Here is a 15,171-nt window from a genome sequence, read left to right on the forward strand (position 1 = left end):
AGGAAATCAGATCAACAACAGGGTCATCCTGCAAGTGTCCTGGGAAGTGACTGTGGCAAAAGGGAAACAATGAACAACCAGGTTTGCATATCAGGGACCTCTCCAGTGGACCAGGGAGATACCGGCCATCCCTCCAGCAAAGCTGTGCTGAAAGGTGCTCAAAGTAATTGTCAAATCCATACATTAACCTGCCACAGAGGAAGAACTGATTCCAACACTGAAAGATATGGACTCCAGCCACTGGAGCCAAGACACATCATTAACTGAACAACCCCAAACCAAGCAACTCGTCTTCCTTGGATTTCTGTTCATTTAGGAAGGATGTAAGGTTATCAAAACAGCAACAAGATGACTGGTTGAACAGCACATAGGCTGTGAATTACTACGTTCCATATACAGATCACTAACATAAGCTCCCCAAAACTCCAAGGCCATCATTCCTACCTCCAGACACAACCATTTAGAATTCAGACCTCAAAACCAACCAACCAAAGGCAGACCATGTTACAAGAGAGAAAGCGAAGAGATGTTTGTGTCTACTTCATTTTGAAGAAGAAAGCAAAGCTTACCATCTGCATCCAGTGAATGCTTCTGGATCTATTACATCTGTTCTACCAGATTTCCCTGCAACTGTTCCTCTTATTTCCCCAGAACAATAAAACCCATGAACTGCATGCCAAGTGGCAAGTGTCCCGTGACCTTCTCCAGCTACTAAGTTTGAAGCTACTGAGAGGTTTCGACAGCTACTATGAAATGATGCAACCAATTATTTCCATGTGCTAACTTCCAAGGTATCAAAAGAAGAACCGTAGCTCAAGTAACAGGAGAAATGTAAATAAGGATTAATTTTTCAGCCTCATCACTTCTCTCCTGGTGCTGGAATAGGCAAAATAAAGCATTTCTACAGCTTCTCCTGTAGACTTGTGTAAACTTCTATGCCTTTGAATGTACCCTCACACCACAGTAAGGCTTTGATGCTCCCCCAGAGTTCAAAGACCTTAAAGTGTTGCCAGCATTATCTGCCCATGGTTATCTAGAGCACTGCAGTGGCTATCCACACTTCCAGCTGTGTCCAAATAGGCACCTTCCAAAGAGCCAGAGCTCTGAGCTTCCTTTCTAAAGGTGGCATCACCAAGACCACTGGTGGTTCTGCTGCTGAACAGCCCTTAAATAAACCTCCAAATAGCCAGAGAAGCATCTCACTTTTTCTCTAGGACGCAGTCCCATAGGTTGACTATTGCTGAAGCTGACTTCCATTGGCATACAATTGGAGGTCCACATTTGTTTTAAGCTCATCCAGGTTCTGCCTACTGACAACAGGCCGATCTATCACCTCCTGTCCTCATGTCCTCCCTCTCTCCTACCAGCACCAGGGCTTGAAGAGTCAATCCAGAAACATCTAGCCTAGTCTACCTGCCTAGCCTACCTGCCTAGCCTACCTGCCTAGCCTACCTGCCTAGTCTACCTGCCTAGTCTACCTGCCTAGCCTACCTGCCTAGCCTAGTTACCTGGCTAGCAATGGCCACATGGGTTTTGAGTACTGACCATCCATGGAAATCCATGACGAGTGAAGAGGGGAGGTGAAATCTTACCTTTTGGCAGCATCTTGCCTGTTTGTCAACTTGAACTGCTCACAAACACCACCTGAGGGGCTGAACTCACTGGCTGCTTCCTGCAAACCCAACCCTCTGCAACGCTATACACACAAGAAAGGGGTTTGAGTGGAGCTGCGAGAAGCAAATTCATTCCTCCAAGCCTCAAAATAAACAAGAATTTGTTCATCTTCCTTCACATTCCAAACCAAGCTTCAAAAAGGATCCTCTTCCATCCAGGCAACCCATTCTTGTTGCTAATATGAGGAGATAGATCCTGCAGGAAAGGCTGCCTTCAAGTGGCATGTGCAGCCGTTTTAATAATATAAGGTTGGTTTGATTTTGGTTTGTTTTCCAACTAAATCAGAAGTACCTGGGCATTCCTGTGGTGACTGAGCAGCTTTGCTGCAAGGCTTCCAACAGAATTCCCAGTGGTTTTAGACCAGAAAGGAGACACAAAGCTATTCTCCATGGCTGCTGACTGCTATTGAACAAAGGTTACCATCTCATTCAGCAACAAGAAAGCCAATTCTCATCTTTGCAGTGGATAAAAATCCTTTCCAGTTTTCGCATCAGCATCGTGTAAGTCTTCTCTTAAAAGCCAAGGACTTGCTAGAATACTGATCATCGAAACATCTCAACACTTGGGCAGACACCATCACATCTATTATTACTTTAACCCTCATTTAGAGCTACAATCAGAAATGGCAATGAAAAATGTATCAGAGCAGTCACTTGTCTGTAAGTCACAAGTATTTTTCCACTATAAATGGAGCATATTCTGCTCTTTCCCTTTCAGCTTCCGCTTCCACAACCTCCCCCGTAAAAGCTCAAGCAGGGAAGAACAAGCCATAATGCAGAACAAAACCAAACTAAGGCTGAAACCCAACAAGGCCACATTCCCAGGGAGAAGCCATGTGTGAGGTAGTTTCGTTTCATTATTTCAAGCAATGCACAGCCCCTTGGCTGTCACCAAGGTTGGCCTTGTCAGGCTGATATCACGAAACCCCCTCGTGCAGACAATCGCGAGATACCGCAAGTATTTGAGACCCAGCTCGTGGGCTCATGTTTCATATCCGTCCTTCCAACTTTGACACTGAAACAGAGCCCTTGGACCTCTGCTGCTCTTAGAGGTGTTAGAGAGATGCCCAATGCAGAGACTGGAGACTGCCAGTCTGTGCGCACACACACACACACACACACACTTCCATTGCTCCTGCCACTGGTCAAAAGCCACTTTTCCCAATGCTTTTCAGTCTCACCAGGCCTATAGAAAACGCAGTATGAAATCTGATTGCAGATAAACAGTGATTGCACGTTATGGCTAAAGAAATAACTCAGCAGGAGGGCATTCCAGTGCCTGGGTTTCAGCCAGTCATGCCTCAATGCCCTGTACATCTGGGTTGAGAAGACAGGTGCTTTCAGCCCTAAATTATACAGGATATTGAAAAAGCACCCACTGATATTAGGAAGGGAGCTGTTTGCTTTCCAAATAGGTCATCTTTGAGCTTCCATCTAGAGGGAATAATGACCTGATCTTTATCTCTGTTACATAGCAGAGTACATACAGACATTAAGTAACCTGATGTATGATTTAACTCTGCTTCCATGATAGCTTCATGGTCTTCCTGTGGAGAGAGCAAAGGGGAGTCTAGCTCCAGCATGCCAGAACACTTTACTGTATAGAAAGTCCCCAACTAACTTCATAAGTGTGCTAGCAATAACAAAAACCCCCTCATCCCAAGCCAGAGTTCATTAATGAGCTTTAATGTTTCTAAGCAAAGCAAGTTAAAACAGTAAGGGAAGGGGAAATCGTGGCATTACAGAGTAAAACAGCAAAAGAGACTTTAAGTGGGACTGTGCCATTCATGCACCTGCATTAAGAGGAAAGAGCACTTATCATTGGGCGAGTCTGGCAAGTGGCGTTGCTGAGCTGACCCTGGAAATCTGATGCTTGGGATTCAAAAGTCAAGTTAAATAATGGCTTTAGAGTTTAAAAAAGCCCAGTCAGGAACACGCTTGCTCTGCAGAGGATCAAAACTCCTGCAGTCAGACAGGAAGAGGGCTGCTGGGAATGGCTGCTGAGAGTTAATCCAACAAAACTGAAAGTGCCTTAAACCAAACCACTTCGGTTTCCAGCCACTGACCCTCCATGCAGCTGCACAAATAGCCAAAGGGAGCAGAACGGGGTAGCTGGGGCAGAGCTCCCTCCGTCCACACCAGCGCACAGGAAACACAGCATAGGTTAAGCTCAGATGAGCTCTTAGGCAGACGCTCTTCCCTGTGAGGGGGCTGAGGCGCTGGCACAGGGTGCCCAGAGAAGCTGTGGCTGCCCCATCCCTGGCAGTGTTCAAGGCCAGGTTGGACACAGGGGCTTGGAGCAAGCTGCTCTAGTGGAAGGGGTCCCTGCCCGTGGCAGGGGTTGGGACTGGATGAGCTTTAAGGTCCCTTCTAACCCAAGCTATTTATGATTCATCTTCACAAGCAAGGGGATTTTATCACATATGGCAGTAACAGCACACAGACGCCAGCACAATTCTTTCTTCAGTACAAACCTACCAGGGACCTGGGTGTGTACAACCACTCGCTCGCCCTAAATAAACAGCACTGGTTACAAGAGACTTGTCCATTAACGTGTACCCAGATTTATTCTGGTAAGAGCCTTACGTGGCACTCCCTGATGTTTGCTTCCTTGGCTCTCACGGTTTCGCTGTCATGATAACTGACCCAAACTGCTGGGTGGAGAGACCAGGTAGGACCTGGTTTCTAGTACATACAGAGGATAAACAAAGGCATACTCAGCTCTTCTCGTGAATAAGCAAAATCCACCATAATAAATACTTGTTTAAACCTCATCCCATTGCAAAACATAATTGCTGGGTGACAGTTTGAGTGAGTGAAAATATGCATGAAAACGGGAAATACGGCACCCACTAAGAGGGCAAACAGCCATTTTTGGGGTAGAAATCTGAGTTTAAAGGGAGAATAAAAGCAATAACTTGGGTATTTTCCCACTCTTACAATCACTGTAGACTTTATCATCCCTTTAGAGGGAACTCTGCAGTGTCATCAAAGGTGGCCTAAGTTCATGAAACTGCCTTAAGGTGCTGAAGTTCAACAGAAAGACAGTAACAATATGCCTTTACTGCTGCAGCCTTTTCACTTTTACAGTGGAAACTCTATACTTGTGTTTCTTAGAAGGGTATGACAAAATATATAGCACAAAAATACTTCTCTTACAAAACCAAAAGGACACAAGCACTGCATTGCCAGAAGCAATGCCCTAATTCCATGCTGCTTCGCTGCGCTAAGGTTGATGTTATTCCCGAGCAGCGCAATACAAGGACAAATCACTTCATAGCAAACCAGGAGAAGCAGCACAAGGCAACAGCAAAGGATGGGATACCACAAGCGAGACTGATAAACTTCAGGTGAGCACAGCAATCTGACAGCACTTTTAGGTGGAGAAAGTAACAAAGCAGAATGAAGCTTTGGACGGCACAAAGATCCATCACCAGGAAAGAGAAACCCTGAGCAACAGGCTTAGTTGAGGCAGGTCATTCTGGGGGAGGAAACGTGCTGGCAAAGGGAAGCGGGGGAGTCTGCAGAGTTTACAAACAGTATGTGAAGAGGTAGCTTGTAACCGGAGCGGTGCGGAATGTCCCTGAAGGAGCGGGAGCAAGGGGGGGAGAAATGAAGAAGTTTGGTAATTTAACTTCCTGGAATCATGCTTTTTAAATGTCTCTTAACAAGGCACAGATTATGCCTTGTAAAACGTGAACATAATGCCTCTGACAGTAAAAGGGATACGAATACCAAGCTCGTTCTTCCTACGAAGCGCTCACCATCGCAGCCACGCAGCAGCTGCCTGTAGAGCCGCACGCACTTGAAAATGAAGCCAAACACAGCTGCCCCGGGTAAAAACTGCATCCTGTGTTGTATTCTCAAACCAAACAGTTCAAGAGGTTGCAGTTTTGTGGATGTATTTCGTTTCCTTTGCACCACAGTAGCAACACCGGCATTCCCAACCCACCCAAACAGAAAATCAGCCCAGTATCTGTGTTTTGTGATAAAAGGTGTCCCTGGTTTTAGGTAGGGGTGGGCTGTACTGCTCATCCTACAGGATTATAGACAGATAATAAATGGGGTTTGTAGTTAACCAGAGTGAAAACCCATCTATCAACTAACAAGACCAAAGCTTAGCAACCCAGGTGACCAATTCAGAGAGCTTAAGCAGCTCATTCAGCTCTGCCTGCAGAAGAGCATCCATCCTGCAGGCACAAGGTAAGACCCCACAAGCTCATGTGCAAAAGGAACATCCCCCATTACAGACTGGAAAATTCAAGGTGTCCAATATTCAGTCCGTTTCCTTTCCAATATAAAAGCTAAAATTCTTCTAAATTAAGCTATCAGCTACCAGTGTTATCGGTAACTGATGAGACTTAGGAGCTGGGATAGGGATGATGATCACATCTTTTGGGTGTTTTTAAGACTTCTTCATCCCTTAAGCTGGGATTTTCAATGTTCCCATTAAAATGTCCAAGATAAAGACAGATCTGTTGTTTCTTCCCCTTGTTTTTAAGGTTTGAAGCTACACACACGCTCTTGCCTACCACTATGCTTTCAGCTCAAGTGGCCATCCAGAAAGCAGACTGGACATCCAGGCACTTACGTTCCAAGTGTCACCCCTTGTTACGTGTGCTTTTTCTTGTTTATATCTCAGAAGACAAATTTCCACCCCAGGGTACCCTTAGCTTATGAGAAACCGCTTCAATCCACATGAATGTCCTCATGGAGGTTTTGAAGAGGTCCTGCCCTCCTATACAGCCTGCTGAACTGCAGGTGGTTAGAGATGAAATTACCCAACCCCTTCCCATTAAACTTGGGCTGAAGCAAAACAACCACCCCCCCCACTGGAACAGAGGCAACAGTGCTTGAAGGAGCAGATGGAGTTCCTTGATTCTGGGTAATATCTTAACCTAGCAACTTCAGTGGCTGCCCACGTGTGATGGAGTTAAACACAAAGAGCCAGGCACCCTCATCACCAGAGGAGCCTGTTTCCAGTAGCTGCTCATGGAAGCAGGGAAAACACCTGTACTGTTTCTGTACTTTCCATCCAAGCACACTGTTCACTGCTCACCTGAATGGCAGCTCCCACAATAGCTATTAAAGCCACCTCCTGCTTCTGCCCCTTCCCTGAGGGTTGTGCCACTTGTTTCTGGCTCAAAGCACCTCCTCTATCCCACTGCTTGTTCAGAGGCTGGAAGACCCTGCTCCTCTCTGGTTGCTATTAATTCAGCAGCCCATTCCTTTGGGACTGATGTGCTCTTACCAAACTCTGTGAGGATTCGAATCTTGGCCTCTCCCATCCTTAGTCATTGAGGACGAGACATTGTAAGTAGTCCACATTCACAACTGGCTCATAAGAGAGAACACAAAAGCAATTAATCTTACTGATAGTGCAAAATCCCTCAGGATATTCAAAACTACGACTCACAATGAAGCGTTGCAAAAGGATACAGTAAATCTCATCTGCCTTTGTACCACAATGGTAATGCACACGGAGAAAACCCCTGATGCCAAACAGACAGCGGTGGCGATGGAATTAGCTATTGCCACCAAGAAAAGAAACCATGCCGTTGTCACAGTGAGGCTTTAAAAGCATCGGCACAATGTTCAACAGCTGTCACAAATGCAGGAAGAACAGAGAATCCAGCAAAGTAGGTGATGGGCATGGGTGAGCTCTGTAAACCCACAGCTCACCCATGCCCCGAGGGGGGCATTCCGCTCTAGACTTGCCCTTCCCTACACCTCAGGAGCTTGTAAGAAAACCAGAAGAGTAATAAAACCCAGGCTGTGTGCAACGAGAACAGCATGTGAATGATGACTGGAGGAACAGATGAAGAAACAATTGACATTGTTTTCCTTGTAACATGAAAAAATTAGGGAGAAACCAATGAAATAATCATTCAGAAAATGAAAGTATGCTTTCCTGCACAACAGTAATTTGATTGTGGAACTCATTGTTATGAGACGTTGGAGATGCCAGATTACAAGTGGATTTGATGGAGTAGAGGAAGTAAGAGCAGATGATGCAGTGAGGGCTCTTAAAGCACTGGGATGGAGATGCAACAGATGAGCAAGAGCCATGAGAAGGGATCAGAGATGCTGATTCGTGCTCTCCTCTTATTCTTCTCTATGTAACAACCACTGGTTACAGCCCAAGTGAGATGGGTCTGTTATGAGTGAAAAGCATAAATTGAGAGAGCAGGATGTCCATGTTCCCTGTGCTTGATCCCAGCCAACTGCAGGTGGTGCTTGGGACCAGAAAGCTCAATGGTACTAAGGGCCTCTTATTCCTACAGCCACCCCCCACCCCCTTGCCAATGGGAAAACAATAAAAATTGCTGTCAGTCCTCCAAAGCTCTCACAAGATTCAGCCTCTGCGTTGTGCTGCCACTTACAGACCCACTTTTCTTTACTAACCAACCTGCCCAGGTTTTGCTTCATTAAGTTTCAGATCAACCAATGGGCAAGTAAAATCCCTCTTGGTCTTCCGAGTTGTCTGTAACATCCAAAATCATAGAATCATAGAATAGTTAGGGTTGGAAAGGACCTTAAAATCATCCAGTTCCAACCCCCCTGCCATAGGCAGGAACACCTCACACCAAACCATGGCAAACAAGGCTCTGCCTCTCATTACCTTCTAGCATCGATACTGGGCCTCTCATAAGGACTCTACCTACACGATACGACTGAAGGTAGACATCAAACTCAGCAGAAGGTACTGAATTGAGTAACCAGAAATCATCTCCCCTGCAATACAAAATGCAGGAGTCACCCTTCCCAGAAGCTCAGCACTGCAGTCTTCCTCCAAACCACCTGTCAGATGTGCAAGTTGTCTGCTGTTTCCTCATCTTCCCCTCCCTTATGGAATTCTTGGGTGTTTCAATACTTCCACGAGACTTCCTATACATAGAAAACAATGTAAAGCTACCCACTCTTGTATTTGATGGTACCACAGCTCAGACAATGCTCTCCACTCCCAAAGTGGCAAAGGTTAAACCATTTAATGACACCACGGTCAGTTTTTCCCTCCCACTTGACCATCACTCTCAGCCCCCCCCATTTCCTTCCCTGCAGAAGTTACCAGAAATCTTGATCTTGACTCATATCTTGCTGTTACTCATCCTTAGTCATGTTACACCTAGGCTACTGAACTATCTGCCTAAAACATTCCAGGAACTCCGCAGCTCACTGGAGCACTCTGGGTCTGGAATGCTTTGGCCAGAAACATCACATTTTCCAGGAAACGGATGATATCATCCCATTATCTGTCAGCTGCGCTGCACTGCCCATCATCCCGAGTTTCACAGCCCTCTGCTGATTTACTCTCATCCACCCACTTGACTCCAACGTTCGCAGACGCAAGAAGCTGAAACAATTCGGGTTAAATTCTGCTGGTTTCAAGAATATAGCTAAAGCCATCAAATGTACCCCTCCAGGTTATCTTTGCTTTCCTTGGAGAAGAGGATGGGTGAGCCCTGACCTCCTTCAGGACTCTGGAAAGGCTGTGGTCCTACACGTTTGATCAAGCAAATCTGTTCACATCAGAATTTCACTGCAGCATGAGCTTATTGCATGAATAGCTGCCAGAGTTCTGCTGAGCTAACTTTGAGCACAAGGTCTGGGGAGAAAAGCAGTAAACTGGGGACTGTTTCTTCCCCTCAATATTTAAGTCAAACTAATAGGAAGAATATCTCTCCCTACAAATCTTGCCTTGCTTCAATGCTCAGGGCATCACGACTGTGCTGCACCAAACACGGCTCTTCCATAGCAAGAGACCTGGGAGATGCAACGAAAAGGACTTGGCAAACATCTCTTGGTGGCTGCATTTTGCAAAGGCACAACTCACTTCAGAAAATCCAGTTGTGAGAAAGGCAAGGACACGGGACCAGATCAGTGAGAGCGGGAAATGGGTTTCTAATTTCTTATCTCACAGGGTTATGGGTTTTTGGGAATAACTACATGGAGTTTACGAGTTCAGGAAAACTAAAACACAATTATTACAAGCAAGCCAAATGTTCTGGGTTTCCCTTACCTCGTAACAGCAGCAGCATCTGGATTCTTGCAAATGCACAAAATGACAGGGAATGGTGAGGAAGCCTGTGATTTCCTTTGTGGCCTTTTGATTCTTCAATCTTTATCTTTCCCCCCTACAGAAGTGTGTGCGTAGAGAATAACCTGCCCTCTGATCAGGACAAGAAAGACTGCATGCTCAGGTGACAGCAGAGATCCTGCTTTTTGATCACAGGTTAAATTAAAATATCACTGGGACAATGATAAACGAAGCATCATCAAGCAACCAAATTGGGGCAGCAGAGCCGCTGCACCTACCCCGCTGCCATCTTTCCAGAGATGCTATGCAGGACAGGAGGAAAACCTTGGGAAAGCGCCGGAATGGGATAATCCACTCAAACCCCTATGCTGCGAGCACACAGTGATCCAGCATACCGAGTTACATCAGTCACCAGTGCAGCCACACAGCTCAGGAACATCCCCAGCACACAGCTACACAGAGCAACGTGGCTGTAAGAGTGTTTTCTTACACGTCCTGTTGAAGATGCCTGCACAACCACCAGCACCAAAGAGCAGACCGTCACTGTATTTCATACCACACCTAGGGCTTGCATCAGGACAATGAACCCAGCAGCTGTTTTAAGGAGAGTCTGTTTAAATTATTATTTATGGGTGTATTGCATCCTCCAGTTTTTTGTTTCACCCTCTTGGAACAAACTCCTTATTCACGCTCCTACTGTCCACAGCTTATCTGGAGAGCTCCCCTGCCACTTGAAGCCAGCTGGTGTGACTGTGAGCAAAACACAATGATTCCTATTCTGGATCAGCTTTTACAGTCCCACCCTGGAGGTCTTCCTCCGTTATCGCCAACTCTTCCTTACTTCCTTTCAACATCTGGGTAGCTCTCCTGAGGCTCCACAAATAAGTGTAAGTGCACACTATACATCCTGTTCCCCCCCCCTTCCCTCCATGACATACTGTAATGAATACAGAAAACACATGCCCCAGTACAATTTGTTATCTCACGCAGAGCTATTAGCATCGTCTTCCTTCCCTAGATAGAGTCAAGGCAAGCTCATAGACAACTCTTCCAGGTTGCACACGCCACATGTCTCCTCACTCCTTCTTCCCCTCTCTTCCTATTAGGGGACTATCCTTCCTGCTTACCAAGCTCAAGTTAAAAGAGCCCAACTTATTCAGATACTGATCTGCCTATCCTATAATGCAAAGCAGCTTATTAGAGTCATTTAAACAACTCAGAAGTCATATAAACCCAACAGATTCCACTGATTCCCCCCCCCCCCCCCCAGCACTACAGCACCTTAGGATTCCCAGTAACAAAGAGGTAATGGCACTGATGGAACATTGGAAGCTCTCCAGCCTGTCTCAGCTGAGGAATAGAGGCATTGCCCAGGGCTCTCATAGCTTACACCCATCACTGCAGGACAAGGGGTGCAAATCACCTGTTCTGCAATCTCAAGGGCTAACTTTACTGTGAACGCAACAGATTCATTTATGCAAGGAAACCAAGCTTGGACACACGGGTCAACATGCATTCTGTCCTTTTTTGTGTGTTAGAAGCTACAAAAGCTGCTGATCTCTTCCAGCTCCAGCTAGACTGGTTGGCCCTTTCATGCAGGCAGTACGTGCTTCATGTTTTCAGCTCTTGAGATCACTAGATCCAGCCAGTGGCTGATGCAGGTGACAATGCAGGAGTCTCCTAACATGGGCTATTCTTTGGCTCTTGGGAGTTGGTTTTACACACAACATAGAAAAAGCCTTCCTAATACAGGGAAGCTGCTGGTGAATCAGAGTGGTTGGTACCATCTTGCTTCTCTCCTGTCTCAGACCCAAGCCAGAAGCCCACCAGTGTCAACGGGAAGGCGCACTGGCTTCGCAAGGCTTTGGCATAAAGCCTTGGTACAGAGAACTGATTGGGGTCAAGTTTGGGAAGCATGGAGGTAGCTGACAGATCCCAGAACATGACAAAGCACTTAGAACATTTGCATACAAATGCTATTTTCTTATTGCTTCATTCACTGCTCGTAAGTCTTTTTAACACACCCTTCCATTCTGCTGTTACAAAAAGCGTGAATGCAAATAAAGTGCCTGAAGTGAACTCAAGCAGGGAACAATCCATAGGGATAATACAGGGAAATGTGCCTAGGTTAAAAAACCCCAAACCTCAGTAAGAAATAGTGGCTTGAGGGAAAAAACCCTTGGGATTCAAACAATTGTAAATACACAGCCCTGAGTTACAGGAGCCAGAAGGCAGAGCTCAGAATGCAAATGTTCAAATAAAATGGATGCTAATTAAGAGCAGGCTCCATTATAGAGATTATACATCATTAAAGACTCGACCAGCCCCGAACATTTTCATCCCCACACACAAACCAGCAAGCTACAGAGAAACACGTGCGGTCTGAACCCATTCGTTTCTCGTCCCTCCTCACCCCCATGGCCATTACACATCTCTTGTGTTTAGTCTGGAAAACTCAGGGTCAACCTTTGTGGGGAGCCATGAGAAAGGAGTGGCCACGGTGGGGCCGGATGACACCAAGCCCAGTCCCTCGTGGGCAAGGACCGTGTGAGATCCAGCACCGATTCCCAGGCCTCCAGTGAGCCGCCTCATTCTACCTAGTGAGAGAGCTGCAAACCCAACTCAAAAGCCATGCCCAGTGACCTTGTTGAAGGATTATCTGCAACATCTCCCCCATTCCTTGCATTTGTGATGAAAAAAGTACTTTCAAATAGTAGAAATGACAGGGTTTTGTCCAGATAAACGAGCTGGAGAGACTGAGCGCTGAGTTCCATGGATACAGACTGGTATATCATTCGGGACAAGAAGTGCCTTGCCAGATTTTAGCCCTCGAGAAGTAAACTTCGATGTAAGAAAAAGAGTATTTCTCAAGTCATGGCCTTGTCTTAGTCCCATGATTTGCCTTCCTATTGCCACCTGTTATTTTGAGCACAGTTTAAATACAAGAAGCACATAACCAAGTGTTATATAAACCAGACAACATTTCTCTACTACTAAAAGTGCCTCTTAAAAGCATGCAGTTAGTCCAGCGTTCTCTACTGGACTCACTTGATTTACTACAGTAGGCTGAACCCAAAGATTTTTCTGAACTGGAGAATTACCTTCCTGTTGAACACTGGGTCTCAGACCTCTACAAGTCATGTCCAAAACCAGGCAGACCTCTTTTCTCGTCACATTAGGTCACTCTTTAAGACTTCTACCTCAAGACAAAACAATCAATCAAATGGGAAAAAAATAGACTTGACACATAGTCCCAAGTTGTATTGCCTGAAGAAAAGCTGCTGGTATCAGCTATAGCTCAGCAGAATGAGTTATGGAGAACCAAGTTTGGATAACTTGTGCTATCCATGAAGTCAAGAGCTTTGCTTTACAGCTTCTCTTTGCACAGTAAGAAAAAGTACTGGTGAGTGTAGACCACACAGCCTCTTTGAAGCAAGACTGTATCAATGATTTACACTGAATTCAGTGCAACGCTTGCAAATCTGACAGTAACTTAAACATTACCAGAAACCATAGCTTCTTTTAACATAAGCAGCCCAGTGATGCAATCAACAGCAGTTTTACTCATACAGATGAGCCTATTGTGTATCCCTAATGTACCTATAAAGCTGCTACTCTTGTTTTCAGCACAACGCACCTTTTTCACACCACGTTGAGACCAGGGAACAACCATTTTGCTCCTGAAACACATGCAGCATGGGACTAAGACCAGACACATTTTCATCCCTGTATCTGCTGGAGACTTTTGTTCTTCTGAGTTTTGCTGTCTCCAAGACAAAAAGCAAACCGAGTCTTTCTTCCGAGTACATAGGATCACCATTCAAGGCACCACCAAAAGAAGACTGAATGTACAAATTGTGACTTAGAAGAACATCAGAAATTTTGTCGAGACACAAGGAAATCAGTCATCACGTTGAGCTGGTTCCTTCTTCTCTCACCCCAAAGAGAACAAAGCATCATTTCTTTCAATTAGCTAACAGTAAGTTTTCTTTGTATGGTAGGTTGTTACTATTACAGCTATGAAGGACTCAGATCACACAGCATTACCCCAAAGAATGAGTAATGGTCTCATTTTCCACTTCCAATATGTTGTAAGAGCCAAGGGCAAGCCACTGACACTACAGTATTTGGACTTTCAGTTTTGCCTTCTGCTCCTGTCAAAGGCCCACTGTTGAAAGCCTCCAAACAGGACTTTATAAAAGCGCCTTTACAAGGTTCAATAGAAATTCAAATGAACTTATTTCCTTTGTGATGGATTTCTGAGTCATGTCTTCTCAGGGAGGGGAGAGGAAATATAATCAGAAAAAGGGATTACTCCTATTCTAAAAGAGAGAGCAGATCTACACTAGTCATCCTTTATCTTGTCATCTTCCTGACCACAGTATTGTGAAAAGCCCACAAGCAGAAACAGCAAGAAACATCAGTGAAATACTGTGCTCTTTATATTATTAAATCCTGCAATAAGAAGGAAGGGAAACTATAGTACCTTTCAACCCTGTCTTTGTTACACCACACCTTCTGGAAGGGATGGTACACAAAGCATTATGCAAAACCAAGTCATTCCTGGTAGCGCAGGAAGAAGCGTTCATCAAGTAGCAGAGAACTACCATTTCAGTGGGTCCTTCTTGACTGACCTGACAAAACCTGGAAGAATCTGCCACAAGAGCACAGCTGTCCTATGGTGGGACATCAAACAGTCCTGCTACCCCCTCCCATAAACGTCTTCATTGGGCTACACCATAGCTCCCGAGACAAGGAAGTTGAATGCATGAGGAGATGGGTGGTGGGGTTGAAGGAAGATTGTACCTAGTCCAGGTTCCTACCAACATGCCAACAGGCATGCAGCTTGGGTGGTCACAACTTCCAAAACTCATTGGTGCCCCTCTGCAACAAGTAGTGATGCTGCTCTGCACTGAAACAGGGGGTATGGTTTTATCTTCATGGCTTTTGAACTCTTCCCTTCAAGAAATGCTTCCTGGGAATGTGCTTATCTGGGAGCTGGCTGTCAGCACACCAGATACTGGAAAAGTATAGTGCTTTCTAGTAAAAGTTTAAAAAACCCACCTAAAACCAAATCCCTTTTTCTCAGTAACTGAAGGAAGGCTGATCTGAACATCTAATCTGCACATTTCTTTTGCTTTCCATTGATAAGAGAGAGTATTTAGATGCGAGGGTGTCAAGCAGTATGAATCATCTTTAAAGTATTCAGTTTAATTAGACAAGGCTAAAAAGGTTTAAACAATGTCACTGAAACCTAATTCTCTGTATTAACCTCTGTCATAAAGCAGAGGAGTGAAATCAGTAAAAGTGAAAAAGTGATGGTTTAGTTAAGCTTATTTGTTACAGCCACTGCTCTTGAACAAAGTGATTTCTATGGCCATGAACCTCCATACAAGAAGTCAAGGTTGACGATAGCTATACGTAACTCTAGGGAAAGAACTGTACTGTAACCTCCCCTCT

Source organism: Pezoporus wallicus, unplaced genomic scaffold, assembly GCF_028554395.1.
Source record: "Pezoporus wallicus isolate ANWC-B61680 ecotype Strahan unplaced genomic scaffold, APGP_CSIRO_Pwel_v1 contig_8548, whole genome shotgun sequence".
NCBI classification, from domain to species: Eukaryota; Metazoa; Chordata; class Aves; order Psittaciformes; family Psittacidae; genus Pezoporus; species Pezoporus wallicus.